At 39.6% G+C, this 9,612-nt stretch overlaps 28 non-coding genes across 28 annotated transcripts; all 28 read right to left on the bottom strand.

The window, feature by feature from the left end:
- Nucleotides 1-33: 33 nt before the first annotated feature.
- On the bottom strand, nt 34-106 carry TRNAR-ACG (transfer RNA arginine (anticodon ACG)). The gene has a single exon. It is a non-coding gene; the product is annotated as a tRNA-Arg (tRNA).
- An 884-nt stretch (nt 107-990) lies between these two features.
- Nucleotides 991-1,063, bottom strand: TRNAR-UCG (transfer RNA arginine (anticodon UCG)). Its single transcript has one exon. It is a non-coding gene; the product is annotated as a tRNA-Arg (tRNA).
- Nucleotides 1,064-1,621: 558 nt separating this feature from the next.
- On the bottom strand, nt 1,622-1,694 carry TRNAR-UCG (transfer RNA arginine (anticodon UCG)). The gene has a single exon. It is a non-coding gene; the product is annotated as a tRNA-Arg (tRNA).
- Nucleotides 1,695-2,894: 1,200 nt separating this feature from the next.
- Nucleotides 2,895-2,967, bottom strand: TRNAR-UCG (transfer RNA arginine (anticodon UCG)). Its single transcript has one exon. It is a non-coding gene; the product is annotated as a tRNA-Arg (tRNA).
- Nucleotides 2,968-3,213: 246 nt separating this feature from the next.
- Nucleotides 3,214-3,286, bottom strand: TRNAR-UCG (transfer RNA arginine (anticodon UCG)). Its single transcript has one exon. It is a non-coding gene; the product is annotated as a tRNA-Arg (tRNA).
- A 90-nt stretch (nt 3,287-3,376) lies between these two features.
- Nucleotides 3,377-3,449, bottom strand: TRNAR-UCG (transfer RNA arginine (anticodon UCG)). The gene has a single exon. It is a non-coding gene; the product is annotated as a tRNA-Arg (tRNA).
- Nucleotides 3,450-3,539: 90 nt separating this feature from the next.
- On the bottom strand, nt 3,540-3,612 carry TRNAH-AUG (transfer RNA histidin (anticodon AUG)). Its single transcript has one exon. It is a non-coding gene; the product is annotated as a tRNA-His (tRNA).
- A 79-nt stretch (nt 3,613-3,691) lies between these two features.
- Nucleotides 3,692-3,764, bottom strand: TRNAR-UCG (transfer RNA arginine (anticodon UCG)). The gene has a single exon. It is a non-coding gene; the product is annotated as a tRNA-Arg (tRNA).
- Nucleotides 3,765-3,997: 233 nt separating this feature from the next.
- On the bottom strand, nt 3,998-4,070 carry TRNAR-UCG (transfer RNA arginine (anticodon UCG)). The gene has a single exon. It is a non-coding gene; the product is annotated as a tRNA-Arg (tRNA).
- A 246-nt stretch (nt 4,071-4,316) lies between these two features.
- TRNAR-UCG (transfer RNA arginine (anticodon UCG)) lies at nt 4,317-4,389 on the bottom strand. The gene has a single exon. It is a non-coding gene; the product is annotated as a tRNA-Arg (tRNA).
- A 243-nt stretch (nt 4,390-4,632) lies between these two features.
- On the bottom strand, nt 4,633-4,705 carry TRNAR-ACG (transfer RNA arginine (anticodon ACG)). The gene has a single exon. It is a non-coding gene; the product is annotated as a tRNA-Arg (tRNA).
- Nucleotides 4,706-4,784: 79 nt separating this feature from the next.
- TRNAR-UCG (transfer RNA arginine (anticodon UCG)) lies at nt 4,785-4,857 on the bottom strand. Its single transcript has one exon. It is a non-coding gene; the product is annotated as a tRNA-Arg (tRNA).
- Nucleotides 4,858-5,103: 246 nt separating this feature from the next.
- On the bottom strand, nt 5,104-5,176 carry TRNAR-UCG (transfer RNA arginine (anticodon UCG)). The gene has a single exon. It is a non-coding gene; the product is annotated as a tRNA-Arg (tRNA).
- Nucleotides 5,177-5,266: 90 nt separating this feature from the next.
- On the bottom strand, nt 5,267-5,339 carry TRNAR-ACG (transfer RNA arginine (anticodon ACG)). Its single transcript has one exon. It is a non-coding gene; the product is annotated as a tRNA-Arg (tRNA).
- Nucleotides 5,340-5,745: 406 nt separating this feature from the next.
- TRNAH-AUG (transfer RNA histidin (anticodon AUG)) lies at nt 5,746-5,818 on the bottom strand. Its single transcript has one exon. It is a non-coding gene; the product is annotated as a tRNA-His (tRNA).
- Nucleotides 5,819-5,897: 79 nt separating this feature from the next.
- Nucleotides 5,898-5,970, bottom strand: TRNAR-UCG (transfer RNA arginine (anticodon UCG)). Its single transcript has one exon. It is a non-coding gene; the product is annotated as a tRNA-Arg (tRNA).
- A 556-nt stretch (nt 5,971-6,526) lies between these two features.
- On the bottom strand, nt 6,527-6,599 carry TRNAS-ACU (transfer RNA serine (anticodon ACU)). Its single transcript has one exon. It is a non-coding gene; the product is annotated as a tRNA-Ser (tRNA).
- Nucleotides 6,600-7,006: 407 nt separating this feature from the next.
- Nucleotides 7,007-7,079, bottom strand: TRNAS-ACU (transfer RNA serine (anticodon ACU)). Its single transcript has one exon. It is a non-coding gene; the product is annotated as a tRNA-Ser (tRNA).
- A 91-nt stretch (nt 7,080-7,170) lies between these two features.
- TRNAR-UCG (transfer RNA arginine (anticodon UCG)) lies at nt 7,171-7,243 on the bottom strand. The gene has a single exon. It is a non-coding gene; the product is annotated as a tRNA-Arg (tRNA).
- Nucleotides 7,244-7,486: 243 nt separating this feature from the next.
- Nucleotides 7,487-7,559, bottom strand: TRNAR-ACG (transfer RNA arginine (anticodon ACG)). Its single transcript has one exon. It is a non-coding gene; the product is annotated as a tRNA-Arg (tRNA).
- Nucleotides 7,560-7,638: 79 nt separating this feature from the next.
- On the bottom strand, nt 7,639-7,711 carry TRNAR-UCG (transfer RNA arginine (anticodon UCG)). Its single transcript has one exon. It is a non-coding gene; the product is annotated as a tRNA-Arg (tRNA).
- A 246-nt stretch (nt 7,712-7,957) lies between these two features.
- On the bottom strand, nt 7,958-8,030 carry TRNAR-UCG (transfer RNA arginine (anticodon UCG)). Its single transcript has one exon. It is a non-coding gene; the product is annotated as a tRNA-Arg (tRNA).
- Nucleotides 8,031-8,120: 90 nt separating this feature from the next.
- Nucleotides 8,121-8,193, bottom strand: TRNAR-ACG (transfer RNA arginine (anticodon ACG)). Its single transcript has one exon. It is a non-coding gene; the product is annotated as a tRNA-Arg (tRNA).
- Nucleotides 8,194-8,283: 90 nt separating this feature from the next.
- Nucleotides 8,284-8,356, bottom strand: TRNAH-AUG (transfer RNA histidin (anticodon AUG)). The gene has a single exon. It is a non-coding gene; the product is annotated as a tRNA-His (tRNA).
- A 79-nt stretch (nt 8,357-8,435) lies between these two features.
- On the bottom strand, nt 8,436-8,508 carry TRNAR-UCG (transfer RNA arginine (anticodon UCG)). The gene has a single exon. It is a non-coding gene; the product is annotated as a tRNA-Arg (tRNA).
- A 242-nt stretch (nt 8,509-8,750) lies between these two features.
- On the bottom strand, nt 8,751-8,823 carry TRNAL-AAG (transfer RNA leucine (anticodon AAG)). The gene has a single exon. It is a non-coding gene; the product is annotated as a tRNA-Leu (tRNA).
- Nucleotides 8,824-9,230: 407 nt separating this feature from the next.
- Nucleotides 9,231-9,303, bottom strand: TRNAS-ACU (transfer RNA serine (anticodon ACU)). The gene has a single exon. It is a non-coding gene; the product is annotated as a tRNA-Ser (tRNA).
- Nucleotides 9,304-9,394: 91 nt separating this feature from the next.
- Nucleotides 9,395-9,467, bottom strand: TRNAR-UCG (transfer RNA arginine (anticodon UCG)). Its single transcript has one exon. It is a non-coding gene; the product is annotated as a tRNA-Arg (tRNA).
- Between the last annotated feature and the right edge of the window lie 145 nt (nt 9,468-9,612).

Here is a 9,612-nt window from a genome sequence, read left to right as displayed (position 1 = left end):
TATGACGTATAAAAGACCTATAAAAATCAACATCGAGCATGCCAGGACTCGAACCTGGAATCTTCTGCTCCGTAGGCAGACGCGTTATCCTTTACGCCACAAGCCCGTGCTTTGTATTTCAAAAAACGTTTTGCAAACATTGTATTTATACGATATTTTCTTTTATGACGTATAAAAGACCCATAAAAATCAACACCGAGCTTGCCAGGACTAGAACCTGGAATCTTCTGCTCCGTAGGCAGACGCATTATCCATTGCGCCACAAGCCCCTTAGCGTCTGACAAAATGATATTGAATCATTGCAATATTATTAATTTGCCTGCTAGAAATCTCTTATAAATGTAAATAACGAGCTTGCCAGGACTCGAACCTGGAATCTTCTGCTTTGAATGCAGACGCGTAATCCATTACGCCACAAGCCCGTGCTTTGTAATACAAAAGATTTTTTCCAAACATTGTATTTATACGATGTTTCTTTTATGACGTATAAAAGACCCATAAAAATCAACACCGAGCTTGCCAGAACTTGAACGTGGAATCTTCTGCTCCGTAGGCAGACGCATTATCCATTGCGCCACAAGCCCGTTACCCTCTGACAAAATGATATTGAATCATTGCAATATTATTAATTTGCCTGCTAGAAATCTCTTATAAATGTAAATAACGAACTTGCCAGGACTAGAACCTGGAAACTTCTGCTTCGAATGCAGACGCGTAATCCATTACGCCACAAGCCCGTGCTTTGTATTACAAAACATTTTTTCCAAACATTGTATTTATACGATATTTTCTTTTATGACGTATAAAAGACCTATAAAAATCAACACCTAGCTTGCCAGGACTCGAACCTGGAATCTTCTGCTCCGTAGGCAGACGCGTTATCCATTGCGCCACAATCCCGTTATAGTCTGACAAAATGATATTGAAGCTTTGCAATATTATTTATTTGCCTTCTAATATATGCTAGAAATCTCTTATGAATGTAAATAGCGAGCTTGCCAGGACTCGAACCTGGAAACTTCTGCTTCGAAGGCAGACGCGTTATCCTTTACGCCACAAGCCCGTGCTTTGTATTGCAAAAAAAGTTTTGCAAACATTGTATTTATACGATATTTTCTTTTATGACGTATAAAAGACCCATAAAAATCAACACCGAGCTTGCCAGGACTAGAACCTGGAATCTTCTGCTCCGTAGGCAGACGCATTATCCATTGCGCCACAAGCCCGTTACCGTCTGACAAAATGATATTGAATTATTGCAATATTATTAATTTGCCTGCTAGAAATCTCTTATAAATGTAAATAACGAGCTTGCCAGGACTCGAACCTGGAAGCTTCTGCTTTGAATGCAGACGCGTAATCCATTACGCCACAAGCCCGTGCTTTGTATTACAAAACATTTTTTCCAAACATTGTATTTATACGATATTTTCTTTAATGACGTATAAAAGACCTATAAAAATCAACACCGAGCTTGCCAGGACTCGAACCTCGAATCTTTCGCTTCGTAGGCAGACGCGTTATCCATTGCGCCACAAGCCCGTTAGAGTCTGACAAAATGATATTGAAGCATTGCAATATTATTAATTTGCCTGCTAGAAATCTCTTATAAATGTAAAAACGAGCTTTCCAGGACTCGAACCTGTGTTCTTCTGCTTCGAAGGCAGACGCGTTATCCATTACGCCACAAGCCCTTGCTTTGTATTAAAAAAAAAGAATTTGTAAACATTGTATTTAAGCGATATTTTCTTTAATGACGTATAAAAGACCTATAAAAATCAACACCTAGCTTGCCAGGACTCGAACCTGGAATCTTCTTCTCCGTAGGCAGACGCATTATCCATTGCGCCACAAGCCCGTTAGCATCTGACAAAATGATATTGAATCATTGCAATATTATTAATTGGCCTGCTAGAAATCTCTTATAAATGTAAATAACGAGCTTGCCAGGACTCGAACCTGGAATCTTCTGCTTCGAATGCAGACCCGTAATCCATTACGCCACAAGCCCGTGCTTTGTATTACAAAACATTTTTTCCAAACATTGTATTTATACGATATTTTCTTTTATGACGTATAAAAGACCTATAAAAATCAACATCGAGCTTGCTAGGACTCGAACCTGGAATCTTCTGCTCCGTAGGCAGACGCGTTATCCATTGCGCCACAATCCCGTTAGCGTCGGAGAAAATGATATTGAAGCATTGCAATATTATTAATTCGCCTGCTAGAAAACTCTTATAAATGTAAATAACGACCTTGCCAGGACTCGAACCTGTAATCTTCTGCTTCGAAGGCAGACGCGTTACCCATTACGCCACAAGCCGGTGCTTTGTATTAAAAAAACGATTTGTTAACATTGTATTTAAGCGATATTTTCTTTAATGACGTATAAAAGACCTATAAAAATCAACACCTAGCTTGCCAGGACTCGAACCTGGAATCTTCCGCTCCGTAGGCAGACGCGTTATCCATTACGCCACAAGCCCGTCAGCGTCTGAGAAAATGATATTGAAGCATTGCAATATTATTAATTTGCCTGCTAGAAATCTTTTATAAATGTAAATAACGACCTTGCCAGGACTCGAACCTGGAATATGGTGCTTCGACGGCAGACGCGTAATCCATTACGCCACAAGCCCGTGCTTGGTAATACAAAAGATTTTTTCCAAACACTGTATTTATACGATATTTCTTTTATGACGTATAAAAGACCCATAAAAATCAACACCGAGCTTGCCAGGACTCGAACCTGGAATCTTCTGCTCCGTAGGTAGACGCGTTATCCATTGCCCCACAAGCCCGTAATAGTCTGAAAAAATGATATTGAAGATTTGCAATATTATTTATTTGCCTTCTAATATATGCTAGAAATCTCTTATAAATGTAAATAGCGAGCTTGCCAGGACTCGAACCTGGAATCTTCTGCTTCGAAGGCAGACGCGTTATCCTTTACGCCACAAGCCCGTGCTTTGTATTACAAAAAACGTTTTGCAAACATTTTATTTATACGATATTTTCTTTTATGACGTATAATAAAAGACCTATAAAAATCAACACCGAGCTTGCCAGGACTCGAACCTCGAATCTTTCGCTTCGTAGGCAGACGCGTTATCCATTGCGCCACAAGCCCGTTAGAGTCTGACAAAATGATATTGAAGCATTGCAATATTATTAATTTGCCTGCTAGAAATCTCTTATAAATGTAAATAACGAGCTTGCCAGGACTCGAACCTGGAATCTTCTGCTTCGAATGCAGACGCGTAATCCATTACGCCACAAGCCCGCGATCTGCATTACAAAACATTTTTTCCAAACATTGTATTTATACGATATTTTCTTTTATGACGTATAAAAGACCCATAAAAATCAACATCGAGCTTGCCAGGACTCGAACCTGGAATCTTCTGCTTCGAAGGCAGACGCGTTATCCTTTACGCCACAAGCCCGTGCTTTGTATTACAAATAACGTTTTGCAAACATTGTATTTATAGGATATTTTCTTTTATGACGTAAAAAAGACCCATAAAAATCAACACCGATCTTGCCAGGACTCGAACCTGGAATCTTCTGCTCCATGGGCAGACGCGTTATCCATTGCGCCACAAGCCCGTTAGAGTCTGACAAAATGATATTGAAGCATTGTAATATTATTAATTTGCCTGCTAGAAATCTCTTATAAATGTAAAAACGAGCTTTCCAGGACTCGAACCTGGAATCTTCTGCTTCGAAGGCAGACGCGTTATCCATTACGCCACAAGCCCGTTAACGTCTGAGAAAATGATATTGAAGCATTGCAATATTATTAATTTGCCTGCTAGAAATCTCTTATAAATGTAAATAACGAGCTTGCCAGGACTCGAACCTGGACTCTTCCGCTTCGAATGCAGACGCGTAATCCATTACGCCACAAGCCCGTAATAGTCTGACAAAATGATATTGAAGCTTTGCAATATTATTAATTTGCCTGCTAGAAATCTCTTATAAATGTAAATAACGAGCTTGCCAGGCCTCGAACCTGGAATCTTCTGCTTCGAAAGCAGACGCGTTATCCTTTACGCCACAAGCCCGTGCTTTGTATTACAAAAAACGTTTTGCAAACATTTTATTTATACGATATTTTCTTTTATGACGTATAATAAAAGACCTATAAAAATCAACACCGAGCTTGCCAGGACTCGAACCTCGAGTCTTTCGCTTCGTAGGCAGACGCGTTATCCATTGCGCCACAAGCCCGTTAGAGTCTGACAAAATGATATTGAAGCATTGCAATATTATTAATTTGCCTGCTAGAAATCTCTTATAAATGTAAATAGCGAGCTTGCCAGGACTCGAACCTGGAATCTTCTGCTTCGAAGGCAGACGCGTTATCCTTTACGCCACAAGCCCGTGCTTTGCATTACAAAAAACGTTTTTCAAACATTGTATTTATACGATATTTTCTTTTATGACGTATAAAAGACCCATAAAAATCAACACCGAGCTTGCCAAGACTCGAACCTGGAATCTTCTGCTCCGTAGGCAGACGCATTATCTATTGCGCCACAAGCCAGTTAGAGTCTAACAAAATGATATTGAAGCATTGCAATATTTTTAATTTGCCTGCCAGAAAACAGTTATAAATGTAAATAACGAGCTTGCCAGGACTCGAACCTGGAATGTTCTGCTCCGTAGGCAGACGCGTTATCCATTGCGCCACAAGCCCGTTAGAGTCTGACAAAATGATATTGAAGCATTGCAATATTATTAATTTGCCTGCTAGAAATCTCTTATAAATGTAAAAACGATCTTGCCAGGACTCGAACCTGGAATCTTCTGCTTCGAAGGCAGACGCGTAATCCACTACGCCACAAGCCCGTGCTGTGTATTACAAAACATTTTTTCCAAACATTGTATTTATACGATATTTTCTTTTATGACGTATAATAAAAGACCTATAAAAATCAACACCGAGCTTGCCAGGACTCGAACCTCGAATCTTTCGCTTCGTAGGCAGACGCGTTATCCATTGCGCCACAAGCCCGTTAGAGTCCGACAAAATGATATTGAAGCATTGCAATATTATTAATTTGCCTGCTAGAAATCTCTTATAAATGTAAATAGCGAGCTTGCCAGGACTCGAACCTGGAATCTTCTGCTTCGAAGGCAGACGCGTTATCCTTTACGCCACAAGCCCGTGCTTTGCATTACAAAAAACGTTTTCCAAACATTGTATTTATACGATATTTTCTTTTATGACGTATAAAAGACCCATAAAAATCAACACCGAGCTTGCCAGGACTCGAACCTGGAATCTTCTGCTCCGTAAGCAGACGCATTATCCATTGCGCCACAAACCCGTTAGCGTCTGACAAAATGATATTGAATCATTGCAATATTATTAATTTGCCTGCTAGAAATCTCTTATAAATGTAAATAACGAGCTTGCCAGGACTCGAACCTGGAATCATCTGCTTCGAATGCAGACGCGTAATCCATTACGTCACAAGCCCGCGATCTGCATTACAAAAGATTTTTTCCAAACATTGTATTTATACGATATTTTCTTTTATGACGTATAAAAGACCCATAAAAATCAACATCGAGCTTGCCAGGACTCGAACCTGGAATCTTCTGCTTCGAAGGCAGACGCGTTATCCTTTACGCCACCAGCTCGTGCTTTGTATTACAAATAACGTTTTGCAAACATTGTATTTATAGGATATTTTCTTTTATGACGTATAAAAGACCCATAAAAATCAACACCGATCTTGCCAGGACTCGAACCTGGAATCTTCTGCTCCATAGGCAGACGCGTTATCCATTGCGCCACAAGCCCGTTAGAGTCTGACAAAATGATATTGAAGCATTGTAATATTATTAATTTGCCTGCTAGAAATCTCTTATAAATGTAAAAACGAGCTTTCCAGGACTCGAACCTGGAATCTTCTGCTTCGAAGGCAGACGCGTTATCCATTACGCCACAAGCCCGTGCTATGTATTAAAAAACGATTTGTAAACATTGTATTTAAGCGATATTTTCTTTAATGACCTATAAAAGACCTATAAAAATCAACACCTAGCTTGCCAGGACTAGAACGCTTAATCTTCCGCTCCGCAGGCAGACGCGTTATCCATTACGCCACAAGCCCGTTAACGTCTGAGAAAATGATATTGAAGCATTGCAATATTATTAATTTCCCTGCTAGAAATCTCTTATAAATGTAAATAACGAGCTTGCCAGGACTCGAACCTGGAATCTTCCGCTTCGAATGCAGACGCGTAATCCATTACGCCACAAGCCCGTAATAGTCTGACAAAATGATATTGAAGCTTTGCAATATTATTAATTTGCCTGCTAGAAATCTCTTATAAATGTAAATAACGAGCTTGCAGGCCTCGAACCTGGAATCTTCTGCTTCGAATGCAGACGCGTAATCCATTACGCCACAAGCTCGTGCTTTGTATTACAAAACATTTTTTCCAAACATTGTATTTATACGATATTTTCTTTTATGACGTATAAAAGACCTATAAAAATCAACATCGAGCTTGCCAGGACTCGAACCTGGAATCTTCTGCTCAGTAGGCAGACGCGTTATCCATTGCGCCACAAGCCCGTAATAGTCTGACAAAATGATATTGAAGCTTTGCAATATTATTTATTTGCCTTCTAAAATTTTTCTAGAAATCTGTTATAAATGTAAATAACGAGCTTGCCAGGACTCGAACCTGGAATCTTCCGCTTCGAATGCTGACGCGTAATCCATTACGCCACAAGCCCGTAATAGTCTGACAAAATGATATTGAAGCTTTGCAATATTATTAATATGCCTGCTAGAAATCTCTTATAAATGTAAATAACGAGCTTGCCAGGCCTCGAACCTGGAATCTTCTGCTTCGAATGCAGACGCGTAATCCATTACGCCACAAGCTCGTGCTTTGTATTACAAAACATTTTTTCCAAACATTGTATTTATACGATATTTTCTTTTATGACGTATAAAAGACCTATAAAAATCAACATCGAGCTTGCCAGGACTCGAACCTGGAATCTTCTGCTCAGTAGGCAGACGCGTTATCCATTGCGCCACAAGCCCGTAATAGTCTGACAAAATGATATTGAAGCTTTGCAATATTATTTATTTGCCTTTTAAAATTTTTCTAGAAATCTCTTATAAATGTAAATAGCGAGCTTGCCATGACTCGAACCTGGAATCTTCTGCTTCGAAGGCAGACGCGTTATCCTTTACGCCACAAGCCCGTGCTTTGCATTACAAAAAACGTTTTTCAAACATTGTATTTATACGATATTTTCTTTTATGACGTATAAAAGACCCATAAAAATCAACACCGAGCTTGCCAGGACTCCAACCTGGAATCTTCTGCTCCGTAGGCAGACGCATTATCTATTGCGCCACAAGCCAGTTAGAGTCTAACAAAATGATATTGAAGCATTGCAATATTTTTAATTTGCCTGCCAGAAAACAGTTATAAATGTAAATAACGAGCTTGCCAGGACTCGAACCTGGAATCTTCTGCTCCGTAGGCAGACGCGTTATCCATTGCGCCACAAGCCCGTTAGAGTCTGACAAAATGATATTGAAGCATTGCAATATTATTAATTTGCCTGCTAGAAATCTCTTATAAATGTAAAAACGATCTTGCCAGGACTCGAACCTGGAATCTTCTGCTTCGAAGGCAGACGCGTAATCCACTACGCCACAAGCCCGTGCTTTGTATTGCAAAACATTTTTTCCAAACATTGTATTTATACGATATTTTCTTTTATGACGTATAATAAAAGACCTATAAAAATCAACACCGAGCTTGCCAGGACTCGAACCTCGAATCTTTCGCTTCGTAGGCAGACGCGTTATCCATTGCGCCACAAGCCCCTTAGAGTCTGACAAAATGATATTGAAGCATTGCAATATTATTAATTTGCCTGCTAGAAATCTCTTATAAATGTAAATAGCGAGCTTGCCAGGACTCGAACCTGGAATCTTCTGCTTCGAAGGCAGACGCGTTATCCTTTACGCCACAAGCCCGTGCTTTGCATTACAAAAAACGTTTTCCAAACATTGTATTTATACGATATTTTCTTTTATGACGTATAAAAGACCCATAAAAATCAACACCGAGCTTGCCAGGACTCGAACCTGGAATCTTCTGCTCCGTAAGCAGACGCATTATCCATTGCGCCACAAACCCGTGCTTTGTAATACAAATAACGTTTTGCAAACATTGTATTTATAGGATATTTTCTTTTATGACGTATAAAAGACCCATAAAAATCAACACCGATCTTGCCAGGACTCGAACCTGGAATCTTCTGCTCCATAGGCAGACGCGTTATCCATTGCGCCACAAGCCCGTTAGAGTCTGACAAAATGATATTGAAGCATTGTAATATTATTAATTTGCCTGCTAGAAATCTCTTATAAATGTAAAAACGAGCTTTCCAGGACTCGAACCTGGAATCTTCTGCTTCGAAGGCAGACGCGTTATCCATTACGCCACAAGCCCGTGCTATGTATTAAAAAAACGATTTGTAAACATTGTATTTAAGCGATATTTTCTTTAATGACCTATAAAAGACCTATAAAAATCAACACCTAGCTTGCCAGGACTAGAACGCGGAATCTTCCGCTCCGCAGGCAGACGCGTTATCCATTACGCCACAAGCCCGTTAACGTCTGAGAAAATGATATTGAAGCATTGCAATATTATTAATTTGCCTGCCAGAAAACAGTTATAAATGTAAATAACGAGCTTGCCAGGACTCGAACCTGGAATCTTCTGCTCCTTAGGCAGACGCGTTACCCATTGCGCCACAAGCCCGTTAGAGTCTGACAAAATGATATTGAAGCTTTGCAATATTATTTATTTGCCTTCTAAAATTTTTCTAGAAATCTCTTATAAATGTAAATAACGAGCTTGCCAGGACTCGAACCTGGAATCTTCCGCTTCGAATGCAGACGCGTAATCCATTACGCCACAAGCCCGTAATAGTCTGACAAAATGACATTGAAGCTTTGCAATATTATTAATTTGCCTGCTAGAAATCTCTTATAAATGTAAATAACGAGCTTGCCAGGCCTCGAACCTGGAATCTTCTGCTTCGAATGCAGACGCGTAATCCATTACGCCACAAGCTCGTGCTTTGTATTACAAAACATTTTTTCCAAACATTGTATTTATACGATATTTTCTTTTATGACGTATAAAAGACCTATAAAAATCAACATCAAGCTTGCCAGGACTCGAACCTGGAATCTTCTGCTCAGTAGGCAGACGCGTTATCCATTGCGCCACAAGCCCGTAATAGTCTGACAAAATGATATTGAAGCTTTGCAATATTATTTATTTGCCTTCTAAAATTTTTCTAGAAATCTCTTATAAATGTAAATAGCGAGCTTGCCATGACTCGAACCTGGAATCTTCTGCTTCGAAGGCAGACGCGTTATCCTTTACGCCACAAGCCCGTGCTTTGCATTACAAAAAACGTTTTTCAAACATTGTATTTATACGATATTTTCTTTTATGACGTATAAAAGACCCATAAAAATCAACACCGAGCTTGCCAGGACTCGAACCTGGAATCTTCTGCTCCGTAGGCAGACGCATTAT

This window comes from Phalangium opilio, unplaced genomic scaffold, assembly GCF_054372755.1.
Source record: "Phalangium opilio isolate 3A_F unplaced genomic scaffold, DU_Popi_V2 ptg000031l_1, whole genome shotgun sequence".
Classification (NCBI taxonomy): domain Eukaryota; kingdom Metazoa; phylum Arthropoda; class Arachnida; order Opiliones; family Phalangiidae; genus Phalangium; species Phalangium opilio.
This window is presented reverse-complemented; position numbering and strand designations above follow the sequence as displayed.